The sequence below is a fragment of the Lepisosteus platostomus genome, chromosome 5, assembly GCF_059453375.1.
Source record: "Lepisosteus platostomus isolate fLepPlt1 chromosome 5, fLepPlt1.hap1, whole genome shotgun sequence".
Classification (NCBI taxonomy): domain Eukaryota; kingdom Metazoa; phylum Chordata; class Actinopteri; order Semionotiformes; family Lepisosteidae; genus Lepisosteus; species Lepisosteus platostomus.
Genome location: NC_142615.1, coordinates 25,538,644 through 25,553,873, shown reverse-complemented (window position 1 = coordinate 25,553,873; position 15,230 = coordinate 25,538,644). Strand labels below are relative to the sequence as shown.

The 15,230-nt window shown below is 43.0% G+C and overlaps 5 non-coding genes across 5 annotated transcripts; 2 read left to right on the top strand and 3 right to left on the bottom strand.

Moving 5' to 3' along the window:
* The first annotated feature begins 2,721 nt into the window (after nucleotides 1–2,721).
* trnal-aag (transfer RNA leucine (anticodon AAG)) lies at nucleotides 2,722–2,803 on the top strand. Its single transcript has one exon. It is a non-coding gene; the product is annotated as a tRNA-Leu (tRNA).
* Nucleotides 2,804–3,258: 455 nt separating this feature from the next.
* Nucleotides 3,259–3,332, bottom strand: trnat-agu (transfer RNA threonine (anticodon AGU)). The gene has a single exon. It is a non-coding gene; the product is annotated as a tRNA-Thr (tRNA).
* A 1,676-nt stretch (nucleotides 3,333–5,008) lies between these two features.
* Nucleotides 5,009–5,090, top strand: trnal-aag (transfer RNA leucine (anticodon AAG)). The gene has a single exon. It is a non-coding gene; the product is annotated as a tRNA-Leu (tRNA).
* A 9,183-nt stretch (nucleotides 5,091–14,273) lies between these two features.
* trnav-aac (transfer RNA valine (anticodon AAC)) lies at nucleotides 14,274–14,346 on the bottom strand. The gene has a single exon. It is a non-coding gene; the product is annotated as a tRNA-Val (tRNA).
* A 109-nt stretch (nucleotides 14,347–14,455) lies between these two features.
* On the bottom strand, nucleotides 14,456–14,528 carry trnaf-aaa (transfer RNA phenylalanine (anticodon AAA)). Its single transcript has one exon. It is a non-coding gene; the product is annotated as a tRNA-Phe (tRNA).
* Between the last annotated feature and the right edge of the window lie 702 nt (nucleotides 14,529–15,230).

The following is a 15,230-nucleotide window of genomic DNA, read 5'->3' as shown; positions in this document are numbered from 1 at the left end:
CAAACTTGTCTCACAATTCTGAGACTGAGGTGTGAGACACAATGTAACAGACACTATTAAATTGTGAAGTACAAGAGATTATACTGTTACGTTTTTTTTTAATATTGACCCTCTGGCATGTGAGGACTTGTAGTCAACAAAGTAGCACACATTCTGCCAATTTGCTTTGTCCCTCCTTCCTCGATACCAAAACATCTTAGTATACCGACACTAAGGTAAATGTCTCTTAATCCAGAAGTTAAGTTGTCAAAGTATATCGGAGTCAACCGATACTGATCAGGTTCTGCTGCTGCTGAGCCCGCAGCCTTCACCATAAGGTCCAATTCCCCAAGCCTGTACCCTTCAGAAATTGCAGTATAGAATGAAAAAAACTCCAATAGATATCGGCCACTGTTGGCGATTTTCCTTTAAGAGAGATAGATAATACTTTATTAGTCCCGTAGGGAAACTGACAAATGATTCTCCAGAAATTCATCACTTTCACTTTCACTCCAGTGTATCACTTTAACTGAGACCTAGGAGTGTTAAGCTGTACATGAGTCTTTGTGGCTCGGTTGTTAACAAAAAGGGTGGTGGTTTGAGCCTTCCCAGGGACGCTATGAGCCTTTTAATGTACACACCCGTCTCACTTTACCTCCACGGCCGGTCTTGTACCGCAATCAAATACAGAGCCCGCAGGGGGCAGTAGACTCGCAAATATAGCTCACTGTGTATATAATGAAGAAGCGGAGGTTAGTTTCTCATCTGCATGTTGCAGAGCCTTATGCAACTCGCAACAACAGTTGGGGTTTGATCCCTGCACGGGCTATTATTTGAAAGACCATTGTAAATGACGTGTAACAGATTTATCCAGCTGGCTTTTATGTTTCATACTAAATTGCTATCTTGAAACCAAAATAATTAGAAATATGGAACACAACTGTTGTTCCCCATGAAGGAAAGCTGTTTTACACTGACGTCACTCCTTTTTATTTAATCCAGATTTTAAAAACAACTCCGCCCTATCAAAGGAAAATGTTACACAAAAGTTGGAAAGCACACTCTAGAATCCATCTGTATATTAGATTTCCACAATCCGTTCAAGGCTGCCTATGTTAATCGTAAGTGTATAGATGAAACATTTAATATATTGTTCAGTTTAAATCAAAATGCTTTACTACTACAAGAGAGAAGTATAGTATGGAGGTTGCGACAAATGTGTGATTTCTTGGAAGAAAACTACTTTTCTTTGCGTTCGAAATTAATTCGAAACAATTGACACACAAACCCTTTGTCTTTTTAAAAGAGATTATATCTTTAAACAGACAAATGTATAAAATGTGTTTTTTTTACCTAGAGATTTTGGACAGGGGCGATGTATTACTAGTAGAGGCTGCTGACTAACACTGTACTGTCTGGGGATCAGCTCCATTTGCAATAAAAAAACATGCGTAACAAAGCTGGAGAGCAGCTGAACTTGTGCTCAGTAGTCAGTATGGTGCTGAGGGTTCAATACTGTCGTTGTTGTATTAGCACAAGCTGCACAGGCTCTGAATCAGACCATTTCAATTAGTCTGATCAGTGCAGGACAAGTTAATGTAGAATTATTGCTTTGTCTGTCTCTTGTTTGTATATAAATGGATGTCTCTGATAACTTAATGTTAGTTTTTATTTTAGTTTTTGTTTTACGATGTAGGTCATGCGTTGATATATGACATGTCTCATTCCTGATTCAGCTCATGCTCCATAGGAGAGAAGAGATTCCTCCTGTTTCTCGTACAACCATATCAGAACAGAAGCCCATGTCACCCATCTCTGATTCAAGATCGAGTTGCATCTTCAACATTTTGTTTTTGTTTCTGATCATAATTTTCTTTAGTTATGATCGATATTGAACTTTTTCTAAGTAAAACAAAACTAATCAAACATGCAGGCAGATTTTTGAAAAGTATTTGGAGTTGACAGTGCGCTCCTTCGAAATAGTCGTCAGAAAATGTGAGAAAAAGAAAGTTACGTAAACTCTCACACACAGCATTAAAGATTGGAATCTGATCATAAAAAACTAGCTGTTTCCCCATCAGTAATCAAACCCCGGTTTCCCGCGTGACAGGCAGGGACACAAACAACTTTACTAACTAGGAGCGCTCGCTAGCTATTAGGAGGCATTTACTCTTAAATATGTTACTGTTTTGGGTTTCGACTTTAATTTTCCCGATACCAGTTTTTTACAAAAGTAAAGGCACACGGCACATGTGTGGCACATCACATCCGAGTTTAGTGACAACTACCTCAGAGATTGTAAGCTGGGTAGTTTCAGATCACTTTTTTTTAAAGGTTCAAGCAAACCCGAATACCTTTGTGTAATCGTTTTTCATAAAGTGTAATTGTATTATAGCATGTGCCCTTGATGGTTTTCTTGATACGTTATATGTGCTCTTGTTTGTATTGTATGTAGTTTTGTTGTTCAAATAAAACATAAAAGACACAACTTTCCGGATGCGGCTGCTGTAAAAATAAAATGACATCAAGGGTGCTGTACGCAGAGGTCTGAAACCTGCTCCACAGAAGATCTTTATCCAGAGGTGTTAAAGAAGTCAAGATCTCGCCATGAGAGGCGAAGCATCTCAGAAAAAGCAGGTGCAGTCGGTTCCACGGTCATAACGCCACTAAGTAGGGCGACAAGAGCAAAACCCACCCGGCTTCCTCCGGGCAAGTAATGAGACAAAGAGACAACGCACAGCGGGTAGCATGGCCGAGCGGTTTAAGGTGCTGGATTAAGGCTCCAGTCTCTTCGGGGGCGTGGGTTCGAATCCCACCGCTGCCAGGTGCTTCTGTCGAGACCCCTTTTCAGCTGGCTTCAGACGAAAGGGAGGGAACTGTTTTTTGAGCAGTCTCTCGAGAAACTAAGCAAAGTGTTTAAAGATACTTTCTCAGCTTGACATCAAGGCACAAAACAAAAATGGGCTGGGGCGAGCTCCATTTACCACTCTTTCAGCTAACCGCCGAACTCCTGAACTGATTACACTGCAGAGCCACAGACGCCTCGCTTTTCTCCATTCTCTGGGTCAGGGTGAAAAAAAACTTGCTGGTATTAGCTGGCCTGCTGGGAGCACCTCTTCTTCACTGATAAGCAAGATTTGTGTTTCATCTTTCTCAAGCTGTATAGATTTCTTTCAAAACAAGTTGTTCCAGAAAGGAAACGAACACTTGCATTCACCTGAATTAAAAGGCATGGGATTTGCCCGTAAGGATAAATTCTGTACAGTAAGACAGGAAGAAAGGCACCGCTGGGAATCGGACCCAGGATCTCCTGTTTACTAGACAGGCGCTTTAGCCAACTAAGCCACGGTGCCGGCAAAGTGCTGTCCTTTGACAGCCACTTGGACACGTCTCAACTGCTCTGAGACATCTGCGTTCGGTGTGCACCGAGCCTGCTCGCCTTGCAAGTTGCCTCATTTACATGCGATAGCTCCACCACTAAGAGAAAGGATGAGAAATGGCTTTTACCTGGCACTTTTCATGTCAGAGGATCTCAATCTGCTTTCCGTGTACAAGAGGATGTCCAACTCATGTAGCTAAAGACGTAGACGACAGTGCTCCACTGAAATCTTGATCTCACAACCCTCGGCATGACTCCGCTGTGTTCTGCTTTAGACAAAGGGGGGAAAAGACTTCTTTCATCACACGTTTTGCACTGTTTACGGTGTTTGCAGTGCTCTTTCTTAAATGAAAACCAGGAATCGGCACCATATAAGGTGAGGCTAGATAATATTGGATCAAGTAGCCTCGCCATTCCATGCGTGACGTGAGCAAAGTGTAATTCCTGTCTTTATAGTGTGCTTGTTAGAGACTTAGCTGGCACCCAGAGCGCTTTAAATCCGGGATCAGCAGCCCAAGACAATAGAGCTTCCTTCGTCTATGTTTTTTGCGTGAAGGGGGAAACCATGCGTGTGCTGCAAACGATCTTAGTATCGAAGTGCCGTCCCACATAACCGATCCGAACAATCTGCTTTACAGAGGAGCACTGCCGGAGCTTATCGTTGCTAAACTGAAGACCAGGCTGACCTCTTCTGTGACTCTTGAACACTGAGTCTCAAGGTTGTGAATTCAAGCTCCACACTGGCGGTAAATTCCATAGGTAATGATCACAAATTCTTGCATGCTAATCAAAAGAAATATTAAGAAACTTTTCCCAATACCAGTTTTTTACAAAAGTAAAGGCACACGGCACATGTGTGCCACATCACGTCCGAGTTTAGTGACAACTACCTCAGAGATTGTAAGATGGGTAGTTTCAGATCAGATCACTTTTTGTATCAAAGGTTCAAGCAAACCCGAATACTTTTGCAAGAGACATTTCAGAATCCCGGTCAAATCCAGTACGATTGCTGGATCCTTTGAATTCAACTGAACTATAGCACAGATCTGCAGCCCACCATTAGAATACTGTGGGTGTGCTGTATAAGCCATACCGCCCAAAATAGTTCTAAAACAGGAGAAGCATCCTCGTTTAGGAATGTGGTATAAAGTGAAATGGTCTGGGAAGAGTCCTACGTTTGAACAGTTCAAAATAGACGTCAAGGGGTATTTACGGACTCTTTCGAAATGTAAGAACAAGCTGTGCGGACCTTATCTTTATTTACCTTGTGTAATCGTTTTTCATTAAGTGTAATTGTATTATAGCATGTGCCCCTGACGATTTTCTTGATACGTTATATGTGCTCTTGTTTGTATTGTATGTAGTTTTGTTGTTCAAATAAAACGTAAAAGACACAACTTTCCGGATGCGGCTGGTGTAAAAATAAAATGACATCAAGGGTGCTGTACGCAGAGGTCTGAAACCTGCTCCACAGAAGATCTTTATCCAGAGGTGTTAAAGAAGTCGAGATCTCGCCATGAGAGGGGAAGCATCTCAGAAAAAGCAGGTGCAGTCGGTTCCACGGTCATAACGCCACTAAGTCGGGCGACAACAGCAAAACCCACCGGCTTCCTCCAGGCAAGTAATGAGACAAAGAGACAGCACGCAGCAGGTAGCGTGGCCGAGCGGTCTAAGGTGCTGGATTAAGGCTCCAGTCTCTTCAGGGGCGTGGGTTTGAATCCCACCGCTGCCAGGTGCTTCTGTCGAGACCCACTTTCAGCTGGCTTCAGACGAAAGGGAGGGAACTGCTTTTTGGCAGTCTCTCGAGAAACTAAGCAAAGTGTTTAAAGATACTTTCTCAGCTTGACATCAAGGCACAAAACAAAAACCTTCTTGCGTCCTCTCAACCCAAAGGCGCTTTGCCACTTTTTTCGTTATGCAGGGAACGACGTCTGCCCAGATCACTTTTGTGTCAATGCAAATCGTAGTGTGCCCTCCGTTTTAATGTTGGCTGTGCTGGCGTGCTGCTTCTGTCTGTGAAACTTGAATGTTCTGCTTCTTCACACCAAATTGTCGGCGGGGGTTGAGCTTGTTAAATCTTTGCGCATAGCGCTCCTTTGGAAGTACTTTGTCCAAGTTCAAAAGCGATCGTGGGATTTACTTCATGCGTGCAAAAAGCATGCCTCGCACGACACCTCTACATACCCGACCACCACTGCATCACACAGCTGCCAGCGCACCTCACCGTGCCACATAGCTGCAAGCGCACCTCACCGTGCCAGGCCACCACTGCATCATACAGCTGCCAGGGCACCTCACCGTGCCAGGCCACCACTGCGTCACACATATTTCAGCGCCATATATTTCATGGATATTATGGAATATAATGGATGGATATCTTAGTTATCTTTCTAGTTCACAGGTTTGCATGCATAATTTAATTTTGAAAGCCACTGAGACATCAGGTACTACTGTTGTATTTATGAAAAAGAAACAAAACAAAAAACATACTAACAACTGTGCCATCCTACTCCTTAGTTAATACATTTTATTATTCATCAACAGTTAACATTGTTAGCAAAATATTTTGAATTATATTTAACCCTATTTTTTCTTTAGTTTTGTATTTAACTTATTATATGATAGTCAGACTTAATGTATATTTGAACAATGAAAATATATTTTTACAAGATTTTACATTAAGCACTTAAAATTAATATGGTTAATAATAGTAAACTGTAACATGCTGTAACAAGATCGGTTAAACTGCTGTCATGGAAACTATAACTATAACTATCAAGGAAGCCACAAGAGAGAGTTCTCACCTGAGTAAGGTCTTTATTTCAATATTGCAATATTGGGAGCCCTGCTGCCACTTCGCCAAGTGCAACCAGAGACTCAATTTGTTACAAGCAGTACAGGGTTTTTATAAGACGTTGCGCTGTAAAAAAGTTCAGCACTTGGTCCCTTCTAAAACTTCCCCTTTCTCTAAGAGAAAACAGATTACATCATAGAGCAAGAGAAGAAAAACTAGATTTGTTATTCAAAGCTTATCAGTTACTTTCAGCTAATTCTAATGACCCAGACAGCATATATTATTTTGGTACATTGTCTTCTAAACTAACCTAAACAGTGTACTTTGTTGACTAACTGTTTTCTAAAATTCTGCACGTACTGTAGCATAGCAGTTATATCCTTGAAATATTATCTAAAAGCACCAATAATTTTTTTTGTAAAGCTCTCTACATTTTTAAGAATCAATTAACTCATTAGATTTCCACTACAATTCCCTCCTTTTATTCTTGAAAATAATTAAAAGTTAGATTCTTCATATGGACTCCCAGGAGGCTCCCATACTTCGGATTCTTGCGTTCTTACCAGAACATACTGATGCGCAAACATATTCATTACCATATTTCAAAGCATTGGAATAATATATTTTGTACAGCAACACAAAAACAGAAAGACAAGTATCACAGCTACTATAATCGGTGTTAGTAACTTAAAGAAAAACATTCCCCCTGGCCCAAACAGTGATTCTAACCAGGAGAGAAATGGGTGAGGCTGTAGAATGAGGCATTAAAGCACATACATAACGAGATGCATTAAATTTCTTTAACTTTACAGTATGATTTATAAATTTGTACCACAAATTACTCATATCCCCCTCATTATCAGTTTCATTCAGCCAGTTTGTATACAAAGAGGCTTCGCGTTTAGATTCTTCCTCTTTCTGGGTGGTGACAGGCTTCCACATAAAAAGGAAAAAAGGCTGTGCACATCAGTCCCAAGCATGTGATCCCCATCTATCCCTGTGGAGACATCACTCCTGCTCTTTGCTCAGTTCGTTTGTGACCTTTTTACAGTGGGAAGCATGAATTCAGGGCACCTGGCACGGCCCCCTCCACCTGAGCGAACACCACCTCTTTTTCCTGTCTTTCACCAGAATCCAGTCTCCTTATTCACGCATTAGTTCTTACAGCACAGGTAAATCCCTGTGGGCTGGAGCCCAGCATTTTTCTTAGGGTTTTTTTTACAAGATTGGTCAACAGCTGGGTAATAACTCTTAGAAAAATCTACACATTGTTCCACTGCCTCAGCTGTGCCGTTTTGCAGAACAATTCTAGCTGAAGTTGTAAAATTTCTCTTTGGTCCGTTCCTGCAAAACATCTTATTATAAACAAACAAACCATAATAATAATGTGCATCTATGGGAATCACTCCCAAGGGTAACCCCCCTTAAAACTATATTGTTCTACCCATCAGGTTCTGCCACAAGATAAGAGAACCTTTCCCATGAAATCATTTTTTGACCTTCATGATCCCTTCGGGGCGTACAATTAGCACAAAAGCAGCAGCTTTAGTCCACATGTTTTTCAAGCAGGATATTAACAGTATGATCATAACGAATAATACCAGACACACAAATATGTATTGAACCAGAGACCCTCTCCAGGTTCCTAGCACAGACTGTAGCCATGCACCAATGCCCCAAATATCTGGATTATAATTGTGATATATATTTTTCTTCATCATAGATATGCTTTGCTAAGTCATTAATTTGCTAACAATTGTCTAGAATACAAGTACTGTTTAGTCTTTGCTCACCTAAACAGCTGTCTATCACCCTAATAGAGAATGGCCTAAAACTGTGATTATAGCGAGGAACATACAGTTATTTCCATTCTAATATATCTGAGTTACACTCAGACTAAAAGCAGGGCTATTTACCCATGCCAATTAACCTAAATAATCACCTCAACCAAAGGGGATTACTCCCATGAGCATCTTTTATAGCAATACAATCCCAACAGGAGCTCTGATTATTATTTGTGGCTGACTGATAAAGTATTGATTCCATATCCCCATTTATTAAAGTAAAACTCCTTACACTTAACAGGTACACTGTCACCCCCCCTCAGGAAGCTCAACAAACACAGAAACAGTGACAATATAATAATGTTCACTCAGTCTCTGGTGCAGTGGTTCGGTGTCAGCGCAATGCGTAGATCCAGCGATCTCATCCTGTCACTCAGATGGCAGAGTCGGTAGTCAGTTGCACTTGATATGGTCCTTCCCAGCAGGGTTGCAACATCTGGCAGGGTATATCTTCCTCACCCACACCCACTCGCCAGGTATCAGGTCGTGTCTTCCCTCTACTGGAGGTCTCCAAGTGTCCAGCACCTGTTCACCAGCCCCGTGCACCACTTCAATTAACAACCTACAATACTACAATAGAGAATTAGCAAATTCAACAATCCATTAGCCAAATTCATCCCTCTAGGAAGTTTCGTTGATTGGCCTGTGATGATATCAAACAGGCTCTATTACACAGTTCTGTTTGATCCAGCCCGCATCCCATGGCGTTCCTTCAGTCTGATGTCTAGTCGATCTTTTAGAGTTCTGTTCCTTCATTCCACTGTTCCAGCAGACTGAGGGTGATCTCAGTCCATCTCACCCCGAATAATGCAGCCACAGCCTGTCCCTTGATCATAATATAAGCGGTAGGGCAGTGCCCACCGAGGGCTTATCTCCATCATCAAGTGTTTGGTAGACACAGAGGCAGTGACAGCAACCCACTGGGAAAACAGATTATAAGAGCCAAGGTTTCCCTTTACAATTGTAAATTGTAAACATTTGCTACTGCATGAAAGGTTTCTCAGGAGCAGGCCTTTTGAGCTGTAGCACCTGCACCTGAACTGTTGTTGAGTTCCTTTGATAAGCATCACATTGAGATACAGTACCACATAAGTGGCTATTGCTTCAAACATGGTCCCCACCCAGGTTTGGGTAACCGGCACACCATTTGACTCACACCCAGGTGTCCGACAGAGTGCATTTGTCGAGCTACAAAGGGCATTAGGCTGTGAGGGCATGCAGGGCGTTCAGTGTGCTGGCAGCACCACACTCTTTTCTTACCATGTCCTTTTCTCTGCTTTAGAGGCCTCAGCCTGAATATCCTGTAGCTGTCCCCTTTTCACCAACAGAGGTTTCACAGGGGTCTCAGACTCCTGTTCTACCAGGACTGCTCACCTGACAGCTACATCTGCAAAGTTGTTCCCTCGAGTAACTGGAAACATTTCTTTATTATGTGATTTACACTTTACCACAGCTACTTCAGTCAGTAGCTGCAAAGCTTCTAACAGTTCAGAGACAAACCCAGCATTCTTAACTGGAGTCCCTGCCATGTTGGGGAAATCCCTATTCCTTCACTGCCATCCAAAATTGTGGTATACACCAAATGTATATATACAGTCTATATAAATTGCTACAATTTTCCATTTAGCATATTTACAAGTTTCAATTAAATCTTTTCATAGTCTGCTAGTTCTACACCAGATTATTCACAGTTTATACAGCTAGGCAGGTAGCCTGCACAACACATAAACACGGCCCCTTGGCCACCGCATCAAGGGGTCCTGAATAATAATAAACCCACCAGACGATGCCTATCTCCATGCTCCTGACACAGCACAACGGCTCACAACCCATTTCTTTCACTTACAGACAGATTACATACAGATGATCCGTCTGAGGGAATCCAGTCCAGGGCCAGTGCCTGCAAAAAAGCTTGTCTCAAAACATCAAAAACGGTTTCTGCTGCAGGGGTCAAGGCAATTTTGTCTTTAGACTGCACTACCCCCCTTAAACCAATACGTCACTAGACAAGCTCGTTCTGAGAAGGCATTCACCCTGGCTTTATCATATAGTTGGTTTTATACTCCTTTTTTTTTCAAGATCCAGTACTTGGAGTAGCCCGGCCTTATGGATTCCCTCATTAGAGGGGTAGAGGGGTAAAACAATCACAATATCACATAACTCTATTGAGTTATGTTTACATAAATGCTATTTCATGCAGTAATTCCTTATAAAATGCTACAGTCTGGGCCTAAAATAGGTCTGGGGAGTCCCCCACCCACATCAGTAGTTGAAACTGTACATCTTTACCCAAGCAGACTCTGACAGCTTATATTTGCTTTAAACACAACCCTTGCACTCCTTCTCCTGTAGCCTCCTGTTACCTGTTAGAAAACTTTCTATCACATTTTTATGCTGTTTTAGTCTAAAAACAGAACAGCTGTGCTCCTGTATCCCCCAGTTACTGCACACTGTAAGATTATTTCACTTTTATTTCAATGCTGAGATAAATTTAGGAAGGCTACAGAGGGGCTTACTAGATTAAAACTGTTAGTTCACGCACGGCTCTCGTTTCAGCTTCTGACATGTTCTTTAATTGTGAAATCAAGCCTCTTTCTTACAATTTCTCCAAAAAACACCTTTTTTTAGTAACTACACACCAGCTTATTAGTAGTTTTGTCTTTGGGGTTTTATATCTCGGTATAACATTAAAGTCGCACAATAATTTCGACAAACTGGCGGCTCCCTTTTCTCCTCCTTGGGAGGTTTTTTACCTCCCATTTGGAGCACTCGCACTTCTGCATGCATGCTTCGCGAGTTATTAAATCAAATCTGTCTCCGCTGTCCGTAATATCAGGAAAGCATAGTTGTACATTCTTGGCAACACCAGGTTTTAACCCACTCAAGTAAATTTGTTTTATTACTGTGGAAGTATCTTCATTCACTTCCTTCTCATCGGCTAACCCCAAGTATACTATCCATAAAGCTATAAACCTTTCTGTAAAATCTGAAACATCCTCACTTCCTTCTGCTGACATGCTGTTACTTTTCTCTAATCAGTTTTCGGTGGGTAATGCTCTTTCAAAAATCTCCACACTAATTCCCACCCTTCTCCTAGATTCTCTCTTAAGGCGTTCTATTTCTTCTTTTGCTGTTTCTTTTTCTGCATATATAACTTCGTTTCGTTCAGCCATTGCTTTTAGCTTTTCCATCAGAGATTTTTGCGTCTCATCTATGATATTCTGTTGAATTCTCAAATATTCCTCTAAATATTGTTTATTTTTATCCAAATGTTCATACACTTTTCTACATTCCTGTTCAGCCTAAATTCCGTCTGACATATTTCTTTTAAGTTTCACTTTGGATTAATCAAACTTTTTTTTTTCTTCACACCAAACCATTTTCACGTCTCCCACGCGCCCTGCGGAATCCCCAAGTCGAGACAAACTGACGAACTATCACAATTTGGGAACACGGACCAGGTTCCAAATCCTGGCTTTAAACACACAGTTGAATCGAGTTACCATTTCGGCTCTTCTGCGAGTACAGTTCTAGTTACTACCTTCAGCCGTACTGCAGTCGTGTACCAGGATGCAACACCTGGATTGTTTCGCAAGGGCAGGGCGAGACGCTATTCCTTCAGCAATCCCTTTTTTTCTACCCCACCTTCACAAAACAGGATTCTAAAACACATAAACCATTAACTCATTTTTCTGTTGTACTCGCTTCAGCTTCAGGAAAACCCTGAACCCACCACAGCAACATGGAGAGGACAAGGGACTTTTTAGAAAAGAGGAGTCCTTACCTCTTTTTAGAAGCGGCCGCCTAACTTTTCCTCTCCATGTCCGTGTGGTTTAATTTAGATGGATACTTCTTCATCATTTGGGTTACATATCCGCCAATCTGCCTCCTCCTTTTTAGAGGACGTTGTAAACCTTTAGGAACAATATGATCTAGCAACAAGGTTATGTCACTGTAATTAGGCTTAAGACAATCAAGAACAAGGCGCTTGCCTTTCTTCTAAATTCTTTACGATCATCAGGCAATTAAGGAAAAGACTTAACTAATGCAAATAATTCACTAGGAGACCAATGTCAATGTACTGTACATATGTGGGAGTTCCTTCTGGACCTGGAAAAATGCACATTGGTATTTCACAAACAAGTGGCTCCGGACCGCTTTCTAATTTCGGTGGAGACTTTTTCTTTTTAGTACGCATGGCCATGACTTTAGCTGCAGCTTGCTGTTCTTTAGTTTCAAGACTAGTCTTTTTTTTTAAGCTTCCCATTATTTCTGTGATTCCTCTTTCCATTAAATAAGTTTTCCAATTCATTTTCTTTCATTTCTTCTCCTTCTCTTCTAAGTTTCCCCTTCTTCAGGAAACTTCTTTTTCCTAATTCAACTTTCCTCTGTCCATTCTGATTCACTTCATAGTTCCTTCATAGTTATGGGCCCCTAATTATCATATATAAATTATGTGCAAGTTCCCTTACACCTATTACCCTAGCTTTACAGTTCATGAACATAATTTTTTTCCCTAACCCAGGCTATAATTGTTTCTCCGAATTTGTCGTACGTGTACTTTTGCTGGACTGCTCGGTCCCATTTTCGTCTTTGAATTTTAATTTCCCATTTTTACCGATCGGTGCCTTACTTAGAACCTTATCACATTAACTACTCCGCAGAGCAAAAACCACACGTCTGTGTTAAGATAAGTTCTTTATATGAGTCCCAGACTCATCAAACCCGCGTGAGAACACCCCTGTGGCTCGCTTCTCAAACTATTTATTTTTAAGGATCACTTACTGGCGTCAGACAGCTGCCAATTCTCCAGACGCGTCTCTGGAAGGATAAACAGTTTATCCTCCGAGGTTCGTCCAATTTTGCTAAAATTGTCCGGGTCCGGATGGAGTTTCAGCAGCCGTTCGCGTTTAGGTTTGTGATCCCGTACGAGCCCCCAAACTGTCATGGAAATATAACTGTCAAGGAAGCCACAAGAGAGAGTTCTCACCTGAGTAAGGTCTTTATTTCAATATTGCAATATTGGGAGCCCTGCTGCCACTTCGCCAAGTGCATCAGAGACTCAATTTGTTACAAGCAGTACAGGGTTTTTATAAGACGTTGCGCTGTAAAAAAGTTCAGCACTTGGTCCCTTCTAAAACTTCCCCTTTCTCTAAGAGAAAACAGATTACATCATAGAGCGAGAGAAGAAAAACTAGATTTGTTATTCAAAGCTTATCAGTTACTTTCAGCTAATTCTAATGACCCAGACAGCATATATTGTTTTGGTACATTGTCTTCTAAACTAACCTAAACAGTGTACTTTGTTGACGAACTGTTTTCTAAAATTCTGCACGCACTGTAGCACAGCAGTTACATCCTTGAAATATATTATCTAAAAGCACCAATATATTTTTTCAAAGCTCTCTACATTTTTAAGAATCAATTTACTTATTAGATTTCCACTTCACCGGCATCATGCAAGCAAACTACATAAATATGAGAAAACACGCAAGAGAGTTGTCACTCAGAGTGTCGAAGGGTCGATGTATACTGGGGCTCAGTTGAAATGCAACGTCAGGACTTTTCTGAATTATGTCACACGAAGAGAGCACAGCCCTTTCCGCCCTGCCGCGTGTGTCTCGGTAACTCGATGTGATCGTATAGTGGTCAGTACTTTGCGTTGTGGCCGCAACAACCCCGGTTCGAATCCGGGTCACGGCAGAATAGGGGTGTCTGCTTTTACTACTCGCACGAATGAAGGCAAAAAAAAGCCAATCGATGTGAACGAACGGCGCTTTACAGAGGATTACTGCCTGACTGGATCGTTGATGAACGACAGAGGCCACTCCGACCTCTTCTCGGTTTTCTTCAATGACTTACTAAGGATCTTCTTCACATTCGCCCATGCAGGGGAAGCCAGTTACACCAAAGCAAACGCAGGAAAGTGCATTTCAAGCAGAGACCAGGAGGGACTTGTTTACACCGAGAGTGGGCGGAGAATGGAACAATGCGCCCAGCCCTGTTGCTGCAGCCGATTCTTGATGAGCTCTTGGGCTCACTAAGAGGCCCCCGCTGGATGCTAATCTTTCTGTTGTTCTTGCAGGTCCTGCGCTGCTTTTGAGCCGACAGAGCTCGCCCTGGTCTGTCGGCACAGCCCAATTGCAAATGATCGGCTCCGTGTACAGAAGGAACGTGCGTTTGGTACAAGAGTGAACGAAGGCACCGGAAATACATTGGGAACAAATGACCGGTTGCTCAAGACCTCTGTGAAGTACAGGAGCGTGCAAAACGAGGCTGTTTCCGCCCGGTCTCGAACCGGGGACCTTTCGCGTGTTAGGCGAACGTGATAGCCGCTACACTACAGAAACCTGCAGGGACCGCTGCTGGTGTCTCGCTTGCGTTTTGGGCTGAGAAAGGGACGCGTCACTTTAGGAAGGGGGCGCTGGAGAGAGGAACAAAGGGCGCGATGAAACAAAATGCCAAAACCCGGGATCGAACCAGGGACCTTTAGATCTTTAGTCTAACGCTCTCCCAACTGAGCTATTTCGGCGGTGCGCAAAGCCCACAGCCACCTGCTCCAGCCTTCCTGTGTTGTGGCATGAGCGCACCAAGAGTAGCGGGAGAGTGTTGCAGGAACGTCACTCAGAAGGAAAGCCACCCAGCTGCGCCCTCTGAGCTCTGTCCAGCGCATCTTCCTCGCATGGACTCCTGCCTGCGACGGGCAGGAAACAATTAGCAAGAACAGAACGACACCCCATGGGTGTCTCATGACCGCACCTTAGGTTGTGACACGTGCAGGTGTGAGGGGTTGCCGGGCTACTTTGGAGCAGAGCTTGGGCGGAGGGGGGGCGGGAAAGCAGACAAAGAGGTGACACCTCAAGTTCTGCACGATCACAGCTCTCCGCCGCCCCAGGCTTCCGCTCGATAAGCTACTGGACACACCCGCCCCTCCTCACACAGACCGTGGAAAAGCCCCCGAGTGGGAGGGCTCTCTCTTCCTCCCAGGAGCTCTTGGACACGACGCACAGACAGGGCGCGGGGAGCCGCCGCCTGCAAACACGGCTCCAGGCAGGACTCCACTCCGCAGGAGCTGCAGAGCAGAGGAGATGAGGGCAGCTTAGCTCCTGTGCAGAGACCTGAGCTGTTGTTGCTGCGGACGCTGTCTTTTCTGCACTCGGGGTAGGAGTGAATGTTGAGCACATTGAAGCGCTGCGACATGCACTGTACAGATCCCGCCACTACTGGGCCCGAT